The sequence below is a fragment of the Rhincodon typus genome, chromosome 45, assembly GCF_021869965.1.
Source record: "Rhincodon typus isolate 14 chromosome 45, sRhiTyp1.1, whole genome shotgun sequence".
NCBI lineage: Eukaryota > Metazoa > Chordata > Chondrichthyes > Orectolobiformes > Rhincodontidae > Rhincodon > Rhincodon typus.
The window spans coordinates 6,873,652-6,893,595 of NC_063376.1; the positions used below are offsets into that span (position 1 = coordinate 6,873,652).

The following is a 19,944-nucleotide window of genomic DNA, read 5'->3' on the forward strand; positions in this document are numbered from 1 at the left end:
GGGTATGTCGTGGGTGGGGGTGTCGGGGGGCGTGGGGCTGGGTATGTCGTGGGTGGGGGTGTCGGGGGGCGTGGGGCTGGGTATGTCGTGGGTGGGGGTGTCGGGGGGCGTGGGGCTGGGTATGTCGTGGGTGGGGGTGTCGGGGGGCGTGGGGCTGGGTATGTCGTGGGTGGGGGTGTCGGGGGGCGTGGGGCTGGGTATGTCGTGGGTGGGGGTGTCGGGGGGCGTGGGGCTGGGTATGTCGTGGGTGGGGGTGTCGGGGGGCGTGGGGCTGGGTATGTTGTGGGTGGGGGTGTATAGTGCAGAGGGGTGGGAGTTAATTTGTTGGCGCCACGGCAGCGCTAATTCCGATTCGGGCGTCAGTAGTGTATGGTGCTGTTGCAACAAGATTCAAGATTCCACGAGCTGCAAGGCACTAAGTGAATGGGGTGGGGTGATCTGTTTCAGTTGGTTGAATGGGAAGGCCCACCCCAAATCAGCACCAGTGCTTTTGGCTTGGTTTCCAGAGCGGGAACTGAACCAGTGACCTTTGAGTTCAATGTGCAAGAGTGAGCAATGAGCCAAGGCTGCTGCCTTCGTACAGTTTTCAAGGGGCAGGGAGGGGTGCTGCAGCGACACTAAATCTGGCACCGAATGATAACTCTGGAGCAGCCCATGGTTCTGTCAAGCTGGTGCTATCTTGCTGTGTCTGGTTTCTGCACAAGGGCATGCTCTCCATTCTTTACTGTATGTATACAAGATAGTGGGACAGCTCGTGACCAAGCAGCTTGCTGTGTGTTTGGCTTTGCACAGACATCACGTAGTGTTGGGTGACGCATGGACTGTGGCCCTGCAGAACTCTGGGAGCTGCCATTTTCCAGCAACAGCTTGAATTTACGCAGCGCTGCCTAGACATGATTCAGGGGAACAGGTATCATCAAACATCACTTCCAGGGGCAGGTGACCCAGAGCTTGCTTGGGAGGAAAGGGTGGGTTTCAAGGAGGCCAGACAGGCAGGAGAGGCCTGAGAGAGAAAATCCAGAGCCCGCAGCTCTGGCAGCTGAGGGCACAGCTGCCAATGGTGGAGCGATTTAGAAAAGAAATCTACTGTAAAACCTTAGAAAAGAAACTGGGCAGGAGGGGCGCAGAGATCTTGGAGGGTCACAGCGCTGGAGGGTGGCGCAGAGATCTGGAGTACTGTGGTATGGTGGATTTTGACAGACAGTTCAGGCAGTTTGTTGTCTTGCCTCTCGGGTGGTGGTGGTGGGGGCAGGATTGAGGGGGGAGGTGTGGGTTGGGAAAACAGTGAGGGGGAGTGTATCGGCAGATAGTGAGGATTGGGGGGGCCCAGGCTCTCTGATTCTGCCAGTAGCCTGTGCGTTCTAACAGAGTTACCAGCAGGGTTTAACTCTCCGATGGTTTGCATTGTTCCGTTTGTCTGGTTGCTCTGGAGTCTGGGCTGCCCCCTCACTGGACTGGCCTAGCTGATGGGAAACAGTCGGTTTGTCAGAACCCAGCAAGGTACAGCCTGGATCTCCCTGGGACCTGCTGTGACAGCACCTCGACAGTCAGGAACTGTTTTCGGGTTGTGTTTCAGCCCCTGCCCTGGTTTTTGGCTGGTACAAAGAAGCTGTCAATAAGGGTTTTACCAGTAAGCTTTGGGTCACTCTACTTTCTTCTCTGAACTTACACAGTGATACTGTCCTACTGCTATGTGTCAGATTGTGAGGAGGAATTGTCAGGCAAAGGAAAAGCTCGTGTAGTAATTCTGGTGTAGCAAGGGGGCTGTTTGGCCCATTGAATCCATGCTAGCCCTTCTGTGGAGGAATCCAGTCAGTCCCATTTCCCCCACTCCATCCCTGGAACCCTACAGGTTTATTTCCCTCAAATGCCGGTCTGATTTCCTTCTGAAACGATGAATTGTCTCCGCAAGGTTTAAATGTTCTGCCCGTTGTTCCTCTTCACTGGTATTTTTTGCTCAAGGTCTTTAACCTATGCCCTCACCTCTTTGTACCATCATTTGGGAGCAGCTTTTCCTATCTGCCTTATCTAAACTCACCATCATCTTGTACACCTTGCTGAAACCTCCCCAAACCACCTCTGTTCCAAGGAGACTAACACCTCCAACCCATCCCCACTTGTACCACCAGCATTTGTCACTGTGCCACTCTTGACCAGCATTAAAGCTGACAAGGGACTTGTGAATTGCAGGCCCTGGGTACGTAGGAAACTAACTGGTCTTGAGCTGCCCATCTCCATACATTTTTTTAAACAGTGACTCCATTTCAGCCGTTACTTCGTTGTGAATGAGCCTCGGAGCTGCCGTAGCCATTAACCTCTGCTCCAGCAGACTCCAGCCCAATTAGGGACGTATTGTCATGCTCACCCGAAGAGAGTCAACCAATCAATAAACACCCCCTTTTGGTGCCTGTTAGCCAGAAGGTAACCATGTATCCTTGAGTGTAGCATTGCCGCTCTGGCCCCCTACGCATCCCCACCTACCTTTGCCAGGCCACTGATGGCACTGCCTTTAATATCCAGGGGCAGGCTCCTGGAATTCCCACGTCACACACCGCTCACTGTTTGTAAGGAGCACACCTTAATATGCTGTTCTGGCACTCTGCTCCCTGTGCCCACTACCCCATGGTGCTCGCTGACTTCTCAGCTACAGCCTCATCGTGATGCTTACATTCTCACCTTCCTATTCAGGTCCATCCATTAGAGTGCTCTCACTCTCTCTAATTTCCTTGAACCTAAATCCTCCAAGATGTTCACACTCCCTTTATTCTGGCTTCTAAACGCTTGCAATTTTAATCACTCCACCATTGGCAGCCATGACTTCAGCTCTCTGAGCCACAAGCTCTGAAAGTCCCTCCCGCAATCCCTCCATCTCTCTCTGTCCCCATCCCCAGTTTCTTCCTCCTTGCCTCTCCCAGTCCTGCTCCCCCCTCGTCTTCCCTCCATTTCCTCCTTTTAAAAGCTGCTTTAAACCACCCTATGACCAAGCTTCTGGTCATCTGACCTACTATCTCCTTTTGTCTCTCGGTGTCAAATTTTGTTTATCAGTCCCAATTCCTTGAAAGGGTGTGTTGCTTTCTGAAGAAAGGCTGGGCAGACTATTGGCTTGTACCCACTGGAGATGTCAGGGAGTCAGGTGATTTCATTTCAGTGTAAAAGATCTGAAGTGTCTTTACTGGGTGGGTATGCAAAGGATGTTCCCATTTGTCAGAGAGTTTAGAACTGGCGTTCGCTCGCTGTTTAAAAATAAGGGGCCTTCCATTGACAGAGAAGGAGAAATTTGTTCTCTGGTTAAGAGTCTTTGGAACTCTCTTCCTGAAAACATGATGCAAGAGTAGCCTTTGAATCTTTTTCAAGGCTACAAATGTAGTTTCTTGACATTCAGTTCTTTGAAATTTGTGTCACAGGTAGACAGGGTGGTTAAGAAGGTGTTTAGCACGCTTGCCTTCATTGCTCAGACCTTTGAGTATAAGAGTTGGGACGTCATGTTGAGGTTGTACAGGATGTTGGTGAGGCCTCTTGTAGAGTACTGTGTCCAGTTCTGGTCACACTGTTATAAGAAGGATATTATTGAGCTGGAGAGGCTTCAGAAAAGATTTACCAGGATGTTCCTGGGAATGGATGGATTGAGTTATAAGGAGAGGCTGGGACTTTTTTCACTGGAGCATAGGAGGTTAAGGGGTGACTTTATACAAGTTTATAAAGTCATGAGGGGGTTAGATAAGGTGAATAGCAGGTGTCTTTTCCTTAGGGTGGGGGATTTCAAGACCAGGGGACACATTTTTAAGGTAAGAGGAGAAAGATGTAAAAAAGACATGAGGGGCAACTTTTTCTCAGTGATTCGTGTGTAGAATGAACTTCTCGAGGAAGTGGTGAACAGTGGTACAGTTACATCGTTTAAAAGACATTTAGATAAGAACATGATTAGGAAAGGTTTGGAGGGAAATGGTTGAAGCGCAGGCAGGTGGGACTAGTTTAGTTTGGCATTATGGTTGGCGTGGACTGGTTGAACTAAAGGATCTGTTTCCATGTCGTATGTCACTATGGCTATGACTATAATATGGTGAAACATTACCAGAGGCTGTTGGAAATGATGAACAGGCTTGAGGGGCTGAATGGCCGTTACCTCTTAATTTGTATCTTCAGATGTAAGAAGTAAGACTATGAATAGGCCATTGGGCCCCTCGAGCCTGTTCTCCCATTCAGTAAGATATGGCTGACCTGATTGCCGTTTAGCCTCCTCTTGCATGTCTAATGCCAATGTCCTTCAGCTTCCTTGTTGGTGAAGAATCTATCTACCGCCGTTTTAAAGATACTCACTGACTCCTGCCTCCCTCACCCTCTGGGGAAAGAGTTTTCCCACAAGTTCACAGTCCACAGGGAGAACTTTCTCCTTTTCTCCATCTTAAACTGGAGCCTTTATTCTGAAACTGAATCCATTAGTTCTGGCTTCTCCCAACTTAGAATCATTGAATCCAAACAGTGCGGAATGAGGCCATTCAGCAAGTCCACACTGACTTTCCAAAGAGCATCCCACCCAGACTCAACCCCCTCACACTATTCCTTTAGCCCTGCATTTCCTGTGGCTAACCCACCTAGCCTGCACATCCTTGGACACCATGGACAATTTAGCACGGCCAGTCCACCCTAACCTGCACACCTTTAGACTGTGGGTGGAAACCGGAGCACCCGATGCAGACGCGGGGAGAATGTACAAACTCCACACACCCAGGGCTGGAATCGAACCTGGGTCCCTGGTGCTGTAAGGCAGCAGTGCTAACCACTGAGCCACCAGAACATCCATTCATCATTGACTCTGTCAGAAAGTGCTTAAGCTCTTAGGGATGTTTACTATTTTAATGATGTTAAACAAATGCAGGTTACTGATTTCTGATTGTAACCTCATGGTGTATTCTGTGTCAGCGACCTGGGGCCTGGAGTTCCACTGTTATGGGTGGGTTGGCAGAGTTCAGGACCATGCGTGACTATGTAGCATGTAGTGCTTTTAACAGTGATTTATTGCACTCAGCTGATCCCTTTTGTATTTTAAAACATTGGTCATGTGCACCAGCTCCCTTTTTCTCTGAAGGGAGCTGCCTCCTACACACTAACAACAATGGCTCACATTAAAGTGCCTTTAACTTTTAAACTAAAGAAAGCCCAATCCCTTCCAAGTTACGTGAGGTACAGCGAGGAGCTGAGCTAAAGCCAGGTGTCCATGAACTGAGTCTTGAAGAGGGTCTGAGAGGAGAGAGGGGTGTGGTAGTGGTGATGACCTAGCATTGTTATCGCTTGATTTCCAGCTAACGTTCTGGGGACCCAGTATTGAATCCTGTCATTGCAGACAGTGGAATTTGAATTCAATAATAATCTAGAATTAAGAGTCTACTGATGACCAGGAATCCATTGTCAATTGTTAGAAAATCCCATCTGGTTCACTCGTGTCCTTTAGGGAAGGAAACAGCCATCCTTACCTGGTCTGGTTTCCACGTGACTCTCGATCCACAGCAATGTGGTTAACTGTCAAGGATGGGCTGTAAATACTGGCCTCATCTTGCGAATAACAAAAAAAGTTGACAGAGGTCAGGGAAATGAGCAAAAGACGATGGCTTTCGGAAAAACTGCAAATTCTGCCTTGTGGTGACAGTTACAACTGGACCAATCTCATTTTCTAAGTAAGATTCGTCTCTGTTCTTTTTGTGTGGATTTAAGTCAGATTTGCTGCACTGAAGCAGACCATTCAGCCCATCTGCTGTATGCTGGTGTTTATGCTGCAAATGCAGACATTCCCACCTCTGTTGATCCCACTGCGTCAGCAGTTGGTTTCTCCCTCATGCGTTTATCCAACAGCCCCTTTCAATGTAGCAATGCTGTTTCCCTTCAATCGCTCCCATAGGAGTGAGTCCCACATTCTCCCCACTCCGAGCGAAAACAGTTCTCCTGGAATTCCCAGTGGGATTTATTAGTGACTATCACATGTTGGTCGCCCCCGTTTTCATCTCCCAACATGTGGGAACTTTTGTTTTTACAACTGTGTTATCCTTTAACAGTATAAAAAAAAATCTATAGCAGGCCACCTCTCGGCCTCATTGTGTCTCAAGGATTCAGATTATCCTGTTGCTGTGTACCATATCGGTACACTCCCTGTGACTATGCTTTACTGGTATAGAGTTATAGAGTCATAGAGGTCTGCAGCATGGAAATGGAGCCTTCGGCCCAACTTGCCCATGCCACCCATGTTTTCACAATTAATCTAGTCCCATTTGCCTGTGTTTAGTCCATACCCCTCCATATCTATCCCATCCACATATCTGTCCAAATGTTTCTTAAATGACAAAATTGTACTCGCTTTCACCACTACCTCTGGCAGTCTGTTCTGTGTGAAAAAAAGACTGTCCCTCTGGACCCTTTTGTATATCTTCCCTCTCACCTTAAACCTATGCTGTTTAGTTTTGGACTCCCTGCCATGGGGTAAAGCCGTACGCGATTTACCGTACGTATGCCCCTTGTGATTTTATAGGCCTCCATAAGGTCACCCTTCAGCCTATCCGACTTGTTCTCATAACTCAAACCTTCCAGTCCAGGTAGAATCCTAGTAAATCTTTTCTGCATTCTCAACTCCTCCAGTGCCTCTCTATGCTTTGAAATAAGGAGCCCAGAATTCAGCAGCTGACTAGGTGTGACCTAACCCAAGGGTGTTTGTGAAGGTTTAGACTTCATCTCCTGCAGACGTGTCCCAAGGCCAGCAGCACATCGGAGAACCCGGAAAGAGCTTGAGGAGGAAGAACTGTGTCAGGGTTAGGGGGCATGATAGCTAAGCGAGGCCAGCATTTGTTGCCCATCCCTAACTGCCCCTTGAATTCAGTGGCTTGCTAAAGATGTTTCAGAGGACAGTTGAGCCAACCTATACTTGTAGGTATGTGTAGAGCAGACCAGGTAAGGACGGCAGATTACCTTCCCTGAAGGAGCCTCAGTGAACCAGATGGGTTTTTACAACAGTCAGTGACAGACACTGTTACTGAGACTAGGTTTCGATTTGAGATTTTTCATGATGAATTCAAATTCTTCCTTTGGAAATGGGCCAAGCGTGGGCAGGTGGGACTAGTTTAGTTTAGGAACACGGTTGGCATGAACTGGTTGGACCGAAGGGCCTGTTTCCATGTTGTATGACTCTGACTTGGGCTTTTAAACCCATGCCCCCAGGGCATTGTTTGGTTCTCTGACTTCCTAGTCCAGTGACGTTACCACTCTTTAACCCCTGATCCACCCCATCTCCTGGTTCCTGGCTATCCGTATCACAGTGGGCTAGTTAACGGTGACTTTTCTCACCGAGCCTGTCCCGTTTCAGCTGGCATGGCATCGGAGGTTTTGATTCCCACTGATCTGTGCTCACGTGTTCCAAAGTGTTTGGTGCAGAGTAACTGTTGAAATTGCATCCAAAGCAAAACTTTTTCTTAATTCATTTGTTGGATATGGGCATCATTGGCTGTAACAGCATTTATACCCATCCCTGTCAGCCTGTTCCTCAAAAGAGAGCCCCTTCATCCTGGGGATCAGTCGAGTGTATCTTCTCTGAACTGCTGCCAATACAGTTATATCCCCCCGCACGCACCCACCCCCCCCACCCCCAAACATAAGAAAGGGGACCAAAACCGTACACACTATTGCAATAATGACCTCCCCAATGTGCTTGTACGGCTGTGGCAAGACTTCTGTACTGTTGTACTATGTCCCTCTTATCATACAAATGGTTTGCACTGCTAATAACTTCCTGCATCTGCGTACTAACTTTCACGTAATGGGAGAGCCAGATCCCTCTACATTTGCTAGGCTAGGCAGGGAAGGGGTTTGGCACATTGCTCCACAGAACTGCTGTGGCCCCAGTGGGCCGAATGGCCAGCCTCGTGTGCTATTGAATCTTGTGATTCAAAGAAAGAGCCCATCCGTGTTCTCCATTTATGCAAGCTGTGCACCACTCTCGCGCCTATCCATCTCACATAGAATTCAGTTGTTATTCCCAGCACCGGCACAGACCATTCAGCTCCATGTCTGTGTTTAGGTTCAAATGTCCATTACTCTGTCCATTCCCTTCTGTTCCAGCCTCCCCAGGACTGTAACGATGCTGTTCCCCTGATCCACTCCCTTGTGGAAACAAGACCCCTCCCCCACATTCTCACAACTCTCTGTGGTGTTCTCCTGAATTCTTCCAGGATCATGACAGTACAGACATAGGCCATCCAGCAAGTCTGGCATCCACCGGCTTGCTGGGCAATTTTTGGCTCTGTGACCCCTGCATGTCACTGGCTAAACCCCTCTTCAGTGGCTCGAATGAATCTGCCAAGTGATGGCAAGTCCAGTGAGGCAGAGATGTTGATCCTCTCAGCGCTGCCTTGGTGCGAGGGGCAGGGGCGTTGTTGGTGTGGTGGAGTGACACGTGGCAGAAAGCGGGAGACGCCATGCTTTTGGGAGATAAGTGCCTGTCTTTGCCAGGCACTGAGACCGGCAAGGAAGGTTGTACACCGCCCTGGGACCTGTACCACTCCCCGAGCTTGCCAGCATTTTGTGTACTTTACCAGTCTTGTGATCATGAGGTCATCGTGTTCCAAGTTAGAAGCAGAGCCTCAGGCACATCAACCTTGCTGCAGAGGGTTAGCTAGCTAAAACCTCTCCTCTACAGCTTGTTTTTCATTCCGATCGTTTCCTGCCATTGGCTGCCTGGGCATTCACTTTCTCTCCGGGTGAAGGTGGGGAGCTCCCATCAGAGCTCTGCTCCGCTCATTTTCTCCTGCGGTTGTGGCAGAACCGTCAGTAATCTCTGGTGAATCTCCCCCCACCACCTGCGTTTAAGCCTTTCTTGGTTTGTCCCTCTCCGTTTTGGCAGGGTGGCATTTGGAAACAAGCGTAGGCCACTCCGCCTTTCAGACCAGCTCTGCCATTCAATAAGATTGTTCTGATTTTCACCTCAACTCCGCCTTCCCAATATTCTCTCATCCCCTTGGTAATCAAGAACCTCTGCCTTAAACATAGTGAAAGGTTCTGCATCCACTGCCTTTCCAAAGGGAGTTCCAAAGACACTCAACCCTCTGAGAGATAAAGAAATGTTTCCTCATCTCTGCCTTAAATAGCCACCCTCTTATTTTTAAACCGTGACCCCTGGTTCTGGATTCTCCCACGTGAGGAAACGTCCTTTCAACACTCCAAGTCCCCTCAGGATCTTCTATGTTTCAATTAAGTCACCTCTGACTCTCCTAAACTTCAGCGGATACAGGGCCTAGCCTGTATGGCCTTTCCTCAAAAGGCAATCTGCTCATTCCGGGTATTAGTCTAGTAATCCCTCTCTGTCCTGTTTCCAATGCATTAACGACCTTCTATTGGTACAGTGACCAGTAATGTTTCCAGTACTGTGGTCTCACCAATGCTGTGTATAACTGGAGGATAACCTTGCTCCTTGTGCATTCAATTCCCCTCACAAAAAAAACATGACATTCTATGAGCTTTCCTAATTACTTGCACCACCTGCTAACTAACCTTCCACAATTCTTGGGGCGGCACAGTGACTTGGTGGTTACCACCTGCTGCCTCACAGTGCCAGGGACCTGGGTTTGATTTGGGTGACTGTGTGGAGTTTGCAGATTCTCCCCGTGACTACGTGGGTTTCAGCCAGGGGCTCCGGTTTCCTCCCATGGTCCAAAGATGTGCAGGTTAGGGCAGATTGGCCGTGCTCATTTGCCCCATAGTGTCCAGGGATGTGCAGGCTGGGTGGGTTAGGAACTTTAGGGTTACGGGATAGAGGGTTGGTTCTCGGTGGGATGCTGTTCAGAAGGTTGGTGTGAGATTTAATGGGCCAAATGTCTTGCTTCCACTCTGTAAGGAGTCTATTCTATGATGCATGCAGTAGGAGACTCAAATCTGTCTGTATCTCAAAGCTCTGCAGCCTCTTGCTATTTAGCCATGTGTGGAGGTGCCAGTATTAGACTAGGGTGGACAAAGCCCGAAGTCTCTCAACACCAGGTTATAGTCCAACAGGTTTATTTGAAATCATAAGCTTTCGGAGCGTTGCCCCTTCATCGGGTGGCTTCACGGTTATCTCACTATTTAGGTAATATGCTGCTGCCTTGTTCCTTCTCACAAAATGGGCAAGTTCACACTTTGTTATTGTACTCCATTTGGCTGATTTTTCCTCATCACTTGACCTATCACTTTGTATGTTCTTTGTGTCCTCTTCACAACTCACTGTCTCCTACCTATCTTTGTGTCATCGGCAGCTGTCCCTTCAATTCTTTCATCCAAATCATTGATATCAGTTCCAAAGAATTACAGCCCCAACACTGAGCCCGTACACTTGTGACATCCTACCAGCCTGTAGGAGACTCGCTTATTCCAACTCTCTGCTGTTGTTAGTCAACCAATCCTCTATGGCTATATGTTACCCCTTCAACATAGGCTTTCATTTTCTGTAATAATCTTTGTAGCACCTTATCAAACGCCTTCTGGAAATCTAAATGCGGTTGGTGAGGCCTCTTCTGGAATACTGTGTCTAATTCTGGTCACCCTGTTATAGGAAGGATATTATTAAGCTGCAGAGGGTTCAGAAAAGATTTATCAGGATGTTGCTGGAAATGGATGGTTTGAGTTATAAGGAGAGGCTGGGACTTTTTTCATTGGAGCGTAGGAGGCTGAGGGGTAACTTTATAGAGGTTTGTAAAATTATGAAGGATATAGATAAAGTGAATGGTGAGTGTCTTTTCCCCAGAGTGGGTGATTTTATGACAAGGGAGCATATTTTTAAGGTGAGAGGAGAAAGATTTAAAACCGGCATCCAAGGCAACGTTTTTTACACAGTGTGTGATTCTTGTGTGAAATGAATTTCCAGAGGAAGTGGTGGATGCAGGTGCAGTTACAACTTCTTAAAGACATTTAGATAAGTACATGAATAAGAAATGTTTGGAGGGATACGGGCCAAGTGCAGGCAAGTGGGACTAGTTTAGTTTGGGATTGTGGACTGGTTGAACCAAAAGGTCTGCTTCCATGATGTGTGACTGTGTAAAGCCACTTGTTCCTCTTTATCTACAGCACAACCTCTTCAAAGTACTCCAGGAAATGAGTTGAACATGATTTTCCTTTGGCAGAACCATGTTGGCTCTGGCTGATTACCTTGAATTTATCCAAATGCTCTGTTATAACTTTGATAATAGCTTCCAACATTTTCCCTGTGACAGATGTGGGAATGGGCTGAAGTGGTTGTGGGGAGGGGAGACATGACGGTGGTGGGATGGTGGAAGGGTCACATGGGATCTTCTCCCAGGATGATTGAAACCAAGAGAATTGGGCCAGCTGCGGAGGAGACTTCCTGGGAAAGAGCTGTCTTTGTTCTGGCATCAGTGGACAGGATGGTGATGTACTGTTGCTGACACTGGGCTAGTAATCCAGAGGCTCAGGTTCATGCTCTGAGGACAACAGCAGCTAATGCAATTTAAATTCAATCACGATAAATCTGGAATCGAAATTAGCCTTCCGTCATGGTGATTGTGAAATTAGCGATTTTTATTTTAGAAAAGATAAAATACATTTGGTTTACTAACGTCCCTCGGAAAGGAAATCTTCCATCCTTGCCCAGTCTGGCCTACATGTGACTCCAAATCCACAGCCATGTGGTTGACCCTTAAGTGGGTAAATACGCCAGGGGCAAGTTAGGGACAGGCAACAGTGACTGGTACCTGCCAGTGACTGCCACATCCTGAAAGAAGAATTATTTTCAACTCTTCCTGCCAGATTCCTCATGGTGCCTTCCAGTGCCAGGTGCACACGGTCACCGTTGCATGAGCCCCCTGTTAGTGAGCTGTTCGATTGGGTTTGGTGGGGCTGGAGGCACTGTAGGTGTGCCTAAAACTGCCTTTTCTGCATTCTGGCAGACCTCCAGCGGTGTTTGGAGATGGAATCCTGGTTGGTTTCAGTTTACCCTCCTCCTTCCGCTCCCCAACACCCTGTCTGTGTAACAAAGTCAGTGCCCCTCACTGATCACAGTCAGCACCTTCCTGGTTTTCACAGCTCCCTAGTTAAAGCTGAAAGTGCGGTCTCCACCTTCAGGGCAGCTGGATCGAAGGGCCAGGGGAGCCAACCGCGCACACTTCACTGTTTTCATTTCCTCGCTCGAAATCCCAGAAACCAGTGCTCCATTCCTGAAGGGAGTGTGTGTGTCTGTGCGTGTGTGTGTCTTTCTGTGCGAGAGAGAGAGAAGGATTGATTGACTGAGAAGCAGAGGTGTGTGCAGTTAAACTTAGTGTTCCTGCTGGCAGAACTTTTCCCCAGGGTGTATCCCCAGAGGGTATGGGGGAGTCTCTGTGTAGGAGATAGCGAGGAGGGGTTGGGGCAGAGGAGTGTTCCCCTCTGAGACTGAGAGTTTGGAAACTGCTTGTGTCTAGAGGAGCAGAAACCCTGTAGGTGGCATTCCTATATCTCGTGCACTCGGGAGCTCTTGTTTACACGAATATCACAGGCCTCGTGCTGCGTTCAGTTACAAAGGCTGGGCATCTGGGTCAGCACTACCCAGGGCGATGGATGGGAGGAGATGTGCAGAAAGTGCTTTTCATCCAGAGAGTGGTGGGCAATCTGGAACTCTCGGCCTGTAAGGGTGGTACAGGCAGAAACCCTCATAACATTGAAGAAATATTTAGATGTGCACTTGCAATGCCAAAGCCTTGTCCTCACATATCACCCCACCAGTCTCTGCATAAGTTTATCATTCTCCGCCACCTACAATCCGAGCCCACAACCAAAGAGATATTTCCCTCCCCATCTGCCTTTCGTAAGGACTACTCTCTTTACGACTCCCTCATCAGCTCCACACTCTCCACTCTTGTCCTTCAGGGAAGGAAACTGCCATCCTTACCTGGTCTGGCCTACATGTGACTCCAGACTCACAGCAATGTGGTTGACTCTCAAATGCCCTCTGGGCAATTAGGGATGGGCAATAAATGCTGCCTAGCCAGCAACGCCTTCATCCCATGAATGAATAAAGAAACCCCGGCACCTTTCCCTGCAACCGCAGGAGGTGCTGCACCTGCCCCTACACCTCCCCCCACACCTCCATCCAAGGCACAAAACAAGCCTTCCACATTAGACAGAGATTCACCTGCGCATCCATCAACTTGGTCTGCTGTATCCACTGTTCCCGATGCGGCCTCCTCTACATCGGTGAGAACAAGTGTAGACTCGGAGACCATTTTGTAGAGCATCTGCGCTCTCTACGCGACAAAATACAACACCTTCCGGTCGCCAACTATTTTAACTCCCCCTCCCACTCCCTGGGTAACATGTCCGTCCTGGGCCTCCTGCAGTGCCACAGTGACACCACCCGCAAACTGGAGGAGCAGCACCTCATATTCCGCCTTGGGAGCCTATAGCCCGATGGCCTAAACGTGGAATTCACCAGTTTTAAAATCTCCCCACTCCCGGCCTTGTCCCATGACCAACCCTCCCTCTCACCCCCGCCTCCTTGACCTGCCACAACCTGTCCATCCTCTCTCCCACCTATCCACCCCACCCATCCCACTGACCAATCCCCACCATTGCCTACCTGCATCCATCTAACACCATCCCACCTACCTTCCCCAGCCCCAGTCTTCCTCTCTCTATTTATTTCCCAGCCCCTTCCCGCTTCCCATTTCTGAAGAAGGGTCCCGACCCAAAACGTCAGCTTTCCTGCTCCTCTGATACTGCCTGGCCTGCTGTGTTCATCCAGCTCCACACTGTGTTATCTCTGACTCCAGCATCGGCAGTTCTTGCTATCTCCAAGGTATGTGTTTGGTAATTTTTTTTTGACTCGCACAGACTGGCCGCCTTCTGTGTAGATCTGTATGGCTCTATGCTTTCAGACAAACACATCAAACAGCCAAAAGTAGGACTTGTATTTATATGGCACCTTTCGCAGCCTTTGGTCATTTGCAGTCACTAAAGTGTATCCCTTGAAATGTGGCCACTGATGTGACATTGGAAACAGAAACCAATTTACACACAGCAGACATCAAACACCCTCTCCCAACTCCCACCACCACCACCCTCACCACTAAGTATGGCCTGCAAAGAGAGAAAAGAGCAGATGATCTTTTTTAGTGACATCAGTCAAATATTAAATGCTGACCAAGGCACCAGGGAAAAATCAGAGGATCTTTTACAGCCTACTCTGACACAGAGCATCTCCCCCCAAGTGTGATGGCCTTTGATTTGGAGTTAGTGTCCCTACGGTCAGGCTTAACGCTGCAGCAGTGAAGTCACTGTAAAGTTTGCGCAGAGCAATCTGCTTTGTAAGAAAACGTTCAGGCTGTGTGATTTCCAAGGCCCAGGGCTTGTAGTTGGGGATCAGTTGGCTGACAGTGCTGTCATGTTATCAGTGGAGTAGACAGGCGCACCAGAGTGGCCAGGAGGTGAACTGCTTTGAGTCCACGAATGTCACTTTACCAGGCACAGTGCCATGATTTGGTCTGCTAATCTCGAACCAGTTTGTAGCCTCGCGGGATATCTCCTCCTCTTCCTGCCGTCGATCTGAGCCCCTGCAGAAACCGGGCCGCCCAGCTCCGAAAGTGCAAAGGTCAAGGCTCCTCACCTCAGACTGTGCACACGCAGGCAAGAGCGATCTTCTTGGGGGTGTCGTGTCGTTACGTCGAAAGCAAGTGCTGGCTCGAGGCTTATGCAGGATGTCAAGGCGAGGGAATGCACTCATTCGGTAATGTCAGTGACTCCCACAGTTTACCACGACCTGCTGACATGGGACGGGGCTTGTGCAGAAAGTGAACGCTAGTATGGACCTGCTGGGCTGAATGGCCTGTTTCTTGCCAGTGTTTTCCGTGATGCTCACTGTGTGAAAGTGTGAATTCCTTCTGGTTTTATTGTCATGCAGCAGGGCAGTAGCACGTGCAGTGATGATCCTGTGAGCATTATTGACCTCCGTGCCGTAGAGGTACACGTGTCCTCACAGGCTCCGCTTAGCTCACGAGTTCGTCTCCAACAGCCATCTCCACGCTCTGTTCGACGTGTGCCCGAGCTCCAAAACCGCCCCAGAGATGCAGGCCGTTCAGCCCACCTGCTACGTGCCAGTGCGGTCAGGCAGGAACAGAGGCAGTCAGTTTGTGGACAGCAAGCTCCCACAACCAGTGATCTGACAGTGGCCAGATACGCTGTTTTTGTGTTGTTGACTGAGGCATTGACCCAGGTCACGGGGGTGGAGGGGGGGAGGGGGTTGGAATGGGGAAGTGACCTGGGGGGTGAGAAGCTCCCCTGTCTCCTTTGAAATAGTGGCTGTGGGATCTTTCTTAAGGAGACTACCAGGGGGCCTCGGCTTGATGCCTTAGCTGAAAGCCCTTAACAGTGTGACACTTCCTTGGTACTGCGCTCGAGTGTCAGCCTGGATTTGTACGCTCAGATCCTGGAATGGAACTTGAACTGTGAATACGGGAGGAGGCTGTTCAACCCATCAAACCCGTGGCTGCCCTTTGGAAGAGCAGTGAAATCATTTACCTTCACCGTGCTCCTACACCCCAAGCCCATCACATCGTAGAGCTGTACAGCACGGAAACAGACCCTTTGGTCCATTTGTCCATACCAATCAGATCTCCTAAATTAATCTAGTCCTGTTTGGCCCATATTTTGCCGAATCTTTCCTATTCATTTTCCTAGTCATATACCCATCCAGATGCCTTTTAAATGCTGTAATTGTGCCAGCCTCCACCACTTCCTCTGGCAGTTCATTCCATACATGATCCATCCTCTGTGTGACTTTGCCCTCTCACCTTAAACCTATGCCCTCTCGGTTTGGACTCCCATACCCTGGGGAAAAGAACATGGCCATTCACCCTATCCATGCCCCTCCTGATTTTACAAACTTCTATAAGGTCACCTCAGCCTCCTACGCTCCAAGGAAAGTAGCCCCAGCCTATTCAACCTCTCCCCATAGCTCAAACGTCTTTTTGAGATTTTAAAAATTCCTTTTATTTCCCTTTCAACTTTTAAAAAGTTTTTTCCGGATTCTGGTCCCTCTCCAGAATTTCTGGTTGGAAGACACTGCTCATTCTGAGTTCGTTTTTAAAAATCGCCCAACATCTTTTTGTTTTCCTTTTCCCAACCATTGTTTTCATAAATGGATGCCCTCTAGTCACTGGCCAGTGAAAAATATTTTCTTAGTTGCTTCTAATGAGCTAAAATGTCAGAATGCGTCCCCCTCACTAAACCAGACAATGTCCTTCATTGAGTACAAAGGGCTGATTGAAGATGTATAATTAGGAGGGAAACGAGTTGCTTAATTATCAGATGGTCACTGTGAGTGTGTAGACTGTCCTCAGTCTGAATGCCTTGTACTATCTCTCTGTTTAACTGTACAAGTCCAGGGTTATGTGCCCCAGTTGCCTGTCAATTGTTGAATATACTTACTAAGACTGGGGTGTACCAATTTATTTGCTTTGGCCTCTTGGGGAATTAATAACATCATAGAATCCTTACAAGGTGGAAAAGGCCATTCGGCCCATCAAGCCCACCCAGACACATCGCCACCTCCCTATCCTTGTAACCCTGCATATCCCATGGCTAACCCACCTCGCCTGCATATCCCTGGACTCTGGGCAATTTAGCATGGCCAGTTCACCCTAACCTGCACATCTTTGGACCGTGGGAGGAAACTGGAGCACCCGGAGGAAACCCACGCAGACACGGGGAGAACGTGCGAACTCCACACAGACAGTGGAGGGTGGAATCCAACCTTGGTCCGTGGCGCTGTGAGGCAGCATTGCTAACCACTGAGCCACCGTGCTGCCCTAATTGAGGGATATCAGGAATAGGCTTGAAGGGCTGAATGGCCCACTCCTCTTGTTTCTCATGAATCTTGCGTTAAGCGCTGAGGTCAGTTGAGATTATTATTGGCTCGAGTTCCTCCCCCCAACACAACCTCTGCAAGGCCTTTCTCTGCTCCCATTGTATTGTGGGCAGATAGTAATGAGGGAAGGATTTCAGAGTAGGACCAGTGCAGGAAGAGGCTCTCCAGCATCCCATTCACTTAGATCATTCCCATAAGCCACGTGGGCGTGTTGGACCAAAGGGCCTGTTTCCGTGCTCTATTACTCTGTGTCTGCCCAGCTGTGTTCTGAAATTGTACATTTGCCCAGTAAAGGTTTTCAGTTGTCTCCTTGTCACCACTAACGCCTCACCCTCATCCCCGAACCTCAACAATTTTTACAGGGCAACATAGGGGTGTGTTCCAGATTTTCGCTCCTCCTTTGTGTGCGAAAGTGCTTTCTGACGACCCCTCTGAGCAGCCTGGCTTGAATTTGAGGCCCTCCCCCAACTCTGTCTTGGGCTTTTAAGAGCACAGGAGCAGGAGTAGGCCATTTGGCCCCTGGATCCTGCTCTGCCATTCATGGCTGATACTCCAGCTTGCCACCATTTCCTGAGCTGACCCCATACCCCACACTTGCATCAGGCAGGCGAAATCTAATCATTCTCTGTCCTTAACAAACTTAATTGCTGTGCTTCCATCACCCTCGAGTTGTTTATCGGCTTGTTGCTGTTTGTGATTTGGCCACATTCCAATCACAGCCACCCTTCCCCTGCGTGAAGTTTTGGTGCTCCCTGAGTCGGCAGAAGTGCTGTATAAATGCAAGTCTGTTCCTTTTGAAGCCTTGGCTGTGATTATGCCTGAGCAGTTAAATGTGCTGAGCCAGCTCACCATCCTATTGCTAGCTGCCCGTGTGCCTGTTAATCTCCTTCAGTCTGTAACTAAAGAGGATAAGCTGTTGCCACCCATATCATTTGCAGAAAGTGTTGGATGTTTTACCTTCAGTTTTATTTTCACCTGGAGATCGTTTCACCTGAAACCTTATGAAGACTTAGAGTCACAGAGCTGTACAGCGCAGAAACGGACCCTTCGGTCCAACTTGTCCATGCCGACCTGATATCCTAAATTAATCTAGTCCTATTTGCCAGTATTTGGCCCATATCCCTCTAAACCTTTCCTATTCATATACCCATCCAGATGCCTTTTAAATGTACCAACTTCCACCACTTCCTCTGGCAGCTCATTCCATACACATACCACCCTCTGCTTAAAAATTTTTATCCCTCAGGTCCTGTTTAAATCTTGCCACTCTCACCTTAAACCTATGCCCTCTAGTTTTGGACTCCCCGACCCTGGGGAAAAGACCTTGACTGCTCACCCTATCGGTGCCCCTCATGATTTTATAAACCTCTATAAGGTCACCCCTCAGCCTCCGATGCTCCAGGGAATATAGCACCAGTCTACTCAGCCTCTCCCTACAGCTCAAACCCTCCAAACCTGGCAACATTCCTATAAATCTTCTCTGAACCCTTTCAAGTTTAACGTCTCTCCCATAGCAGTGAGACCAGACTGAACGCAGCATTCCAAAGTGGCCTAATCAATGTCCTGTACAGCTGCAACATGACCTCCCAATTCCTATACTCCATGCACTGACCAATAAAGGCGAGTGAACCAAATGCTGCCTCCACTGTCCCATCTACCTGCAATGCCACTTTCAGGGAACTATGAACTTGCACTCCAAGGTCTCTTTGCTCAGCATCACTCCCCAGGACCTTACCGTGAAGTGTACAAGTCCTGCCCTGATCTGCTTTTTCAAAATGCAGCCCCTCACATTTATCTAAATTAAACTCCATCTGCCATGCTGCAGCCCATTGGCCCATCTGATCAGGGTCCCATTGTACTCTGAGGTAACCTTCTTCGCTGTCCACCCATTAATTTTGGTGTCATCTGCAAACTTACAAACTCCTTTGTTTGCATCCAAACCATTTATATGAATGACAAGAAGCAGTAGACCCAGCATCAATCCCTGTGGCACACCACTGGCCTCCAGTCTGAAAAGCAACCCTCCACCAGCTGGCTGAGTGTCAGATCCTAGTGTACACCAGGCACTCCCTCAGCACTGCTGTTCTTATCTCAACTGTCCATCGATTAGATTATATTCACCTTCCCTGTACTTATTTGTCTAACTACCTCCTACATTGCAACCTACGATCTCTGTGCACCCACTTCCCCAGCAATGACTGACTGCTTTTGCAATCCCAGTGTTCACTGCCTTCTACTTCCAACCCAGCCCTTCAGTTGTCCAGGCCTTAGCTTTTGGAAATTTTGTTTTTTAAAAATCATTTGGTTGTGGCCAATATTGTCTGTTGCTCCTCCTTAATTGCCCTCAGACTGCCTGGCTAGCTGGGCCATTTCAGAGGGCAGTTAAGTGTCAATCCCTGTTGCTGTCCGTCTAGAATCATGTTGTTGTCTAGTTCCTCTTTAAACAAGTTGCAGACGACTCCGACCAGAATGTTATGAATGAATTTGCCCGGATGTCCCACAATACTAAAGCAGTCAAATCAATACGAACACAAGCTGGTACCAAAGCAGAACATTCCCTCTTTATTAGGAGCAAAATTACAATAATTTTACTGTCCCTAATCCTATTTGGCTGATTACAGTTAAAATACTTCCTGAGTCTCTTGTAAGTTTACACAGTCCCGCTCTCTGTGGCTCTGTCTCTGGGTCTGCGAAGCTGCTTTCTTCTCTTCTCTCCACCCTTCCCCCCGGGATGGTCAGCTGTTCTCTGCCTCTTGCCATGCTGGTCTCCTCAAAAGGCCTCAGGTGGTTCCAAGTGAGAGGTCTGCAGGTGAACTCTGTTTTTATACCTTTCAGGCAGTCTTCTGGAACTTCCTGTAGTTCTGACCAATCAGGGAGATGCACTTAATAGTTTGAAACAACAGTCAATCATTTAGAGATAGTAAGAACTGCAGATGCTGGAGTCAGAGATAACACAGTGTGGAGCTGGAGGAACACAGCAGGCCAGGCAGCATCAGAGGAGCAGGAAAGCTGGGTTCCGACCCGAAACGTCAGCTTTCCTGCTCTTCTGATGCTGCCTGGCCTGCTGTGTTCAAAAAACAAAGAAC

General features: G+C 48.7%; 2 protein-coding genes across 7 annotated transcripts in view; both read left to right on the forward strand.

The window, feature by feature from the left end:
• Nucleotides 1-19,944, forward strand: part of LOC109925754 (ephrin type-B receptor 4-like) — a 190,249-nt gene that overhangs the window by 118,352 nt on the left and 51,953 nt on the right. The window lies entirely within an intron of this gene.
• The window catches only part of zgc:153012 (uncharacterized protein LOC777626 homolog), a 47,403-nt gene that overhangs the window by 3,668 nt on the left and 23,791 nt on the right, over nucleotides 1-19,944 (forward strand). The window lies entirely within an intron of this gene.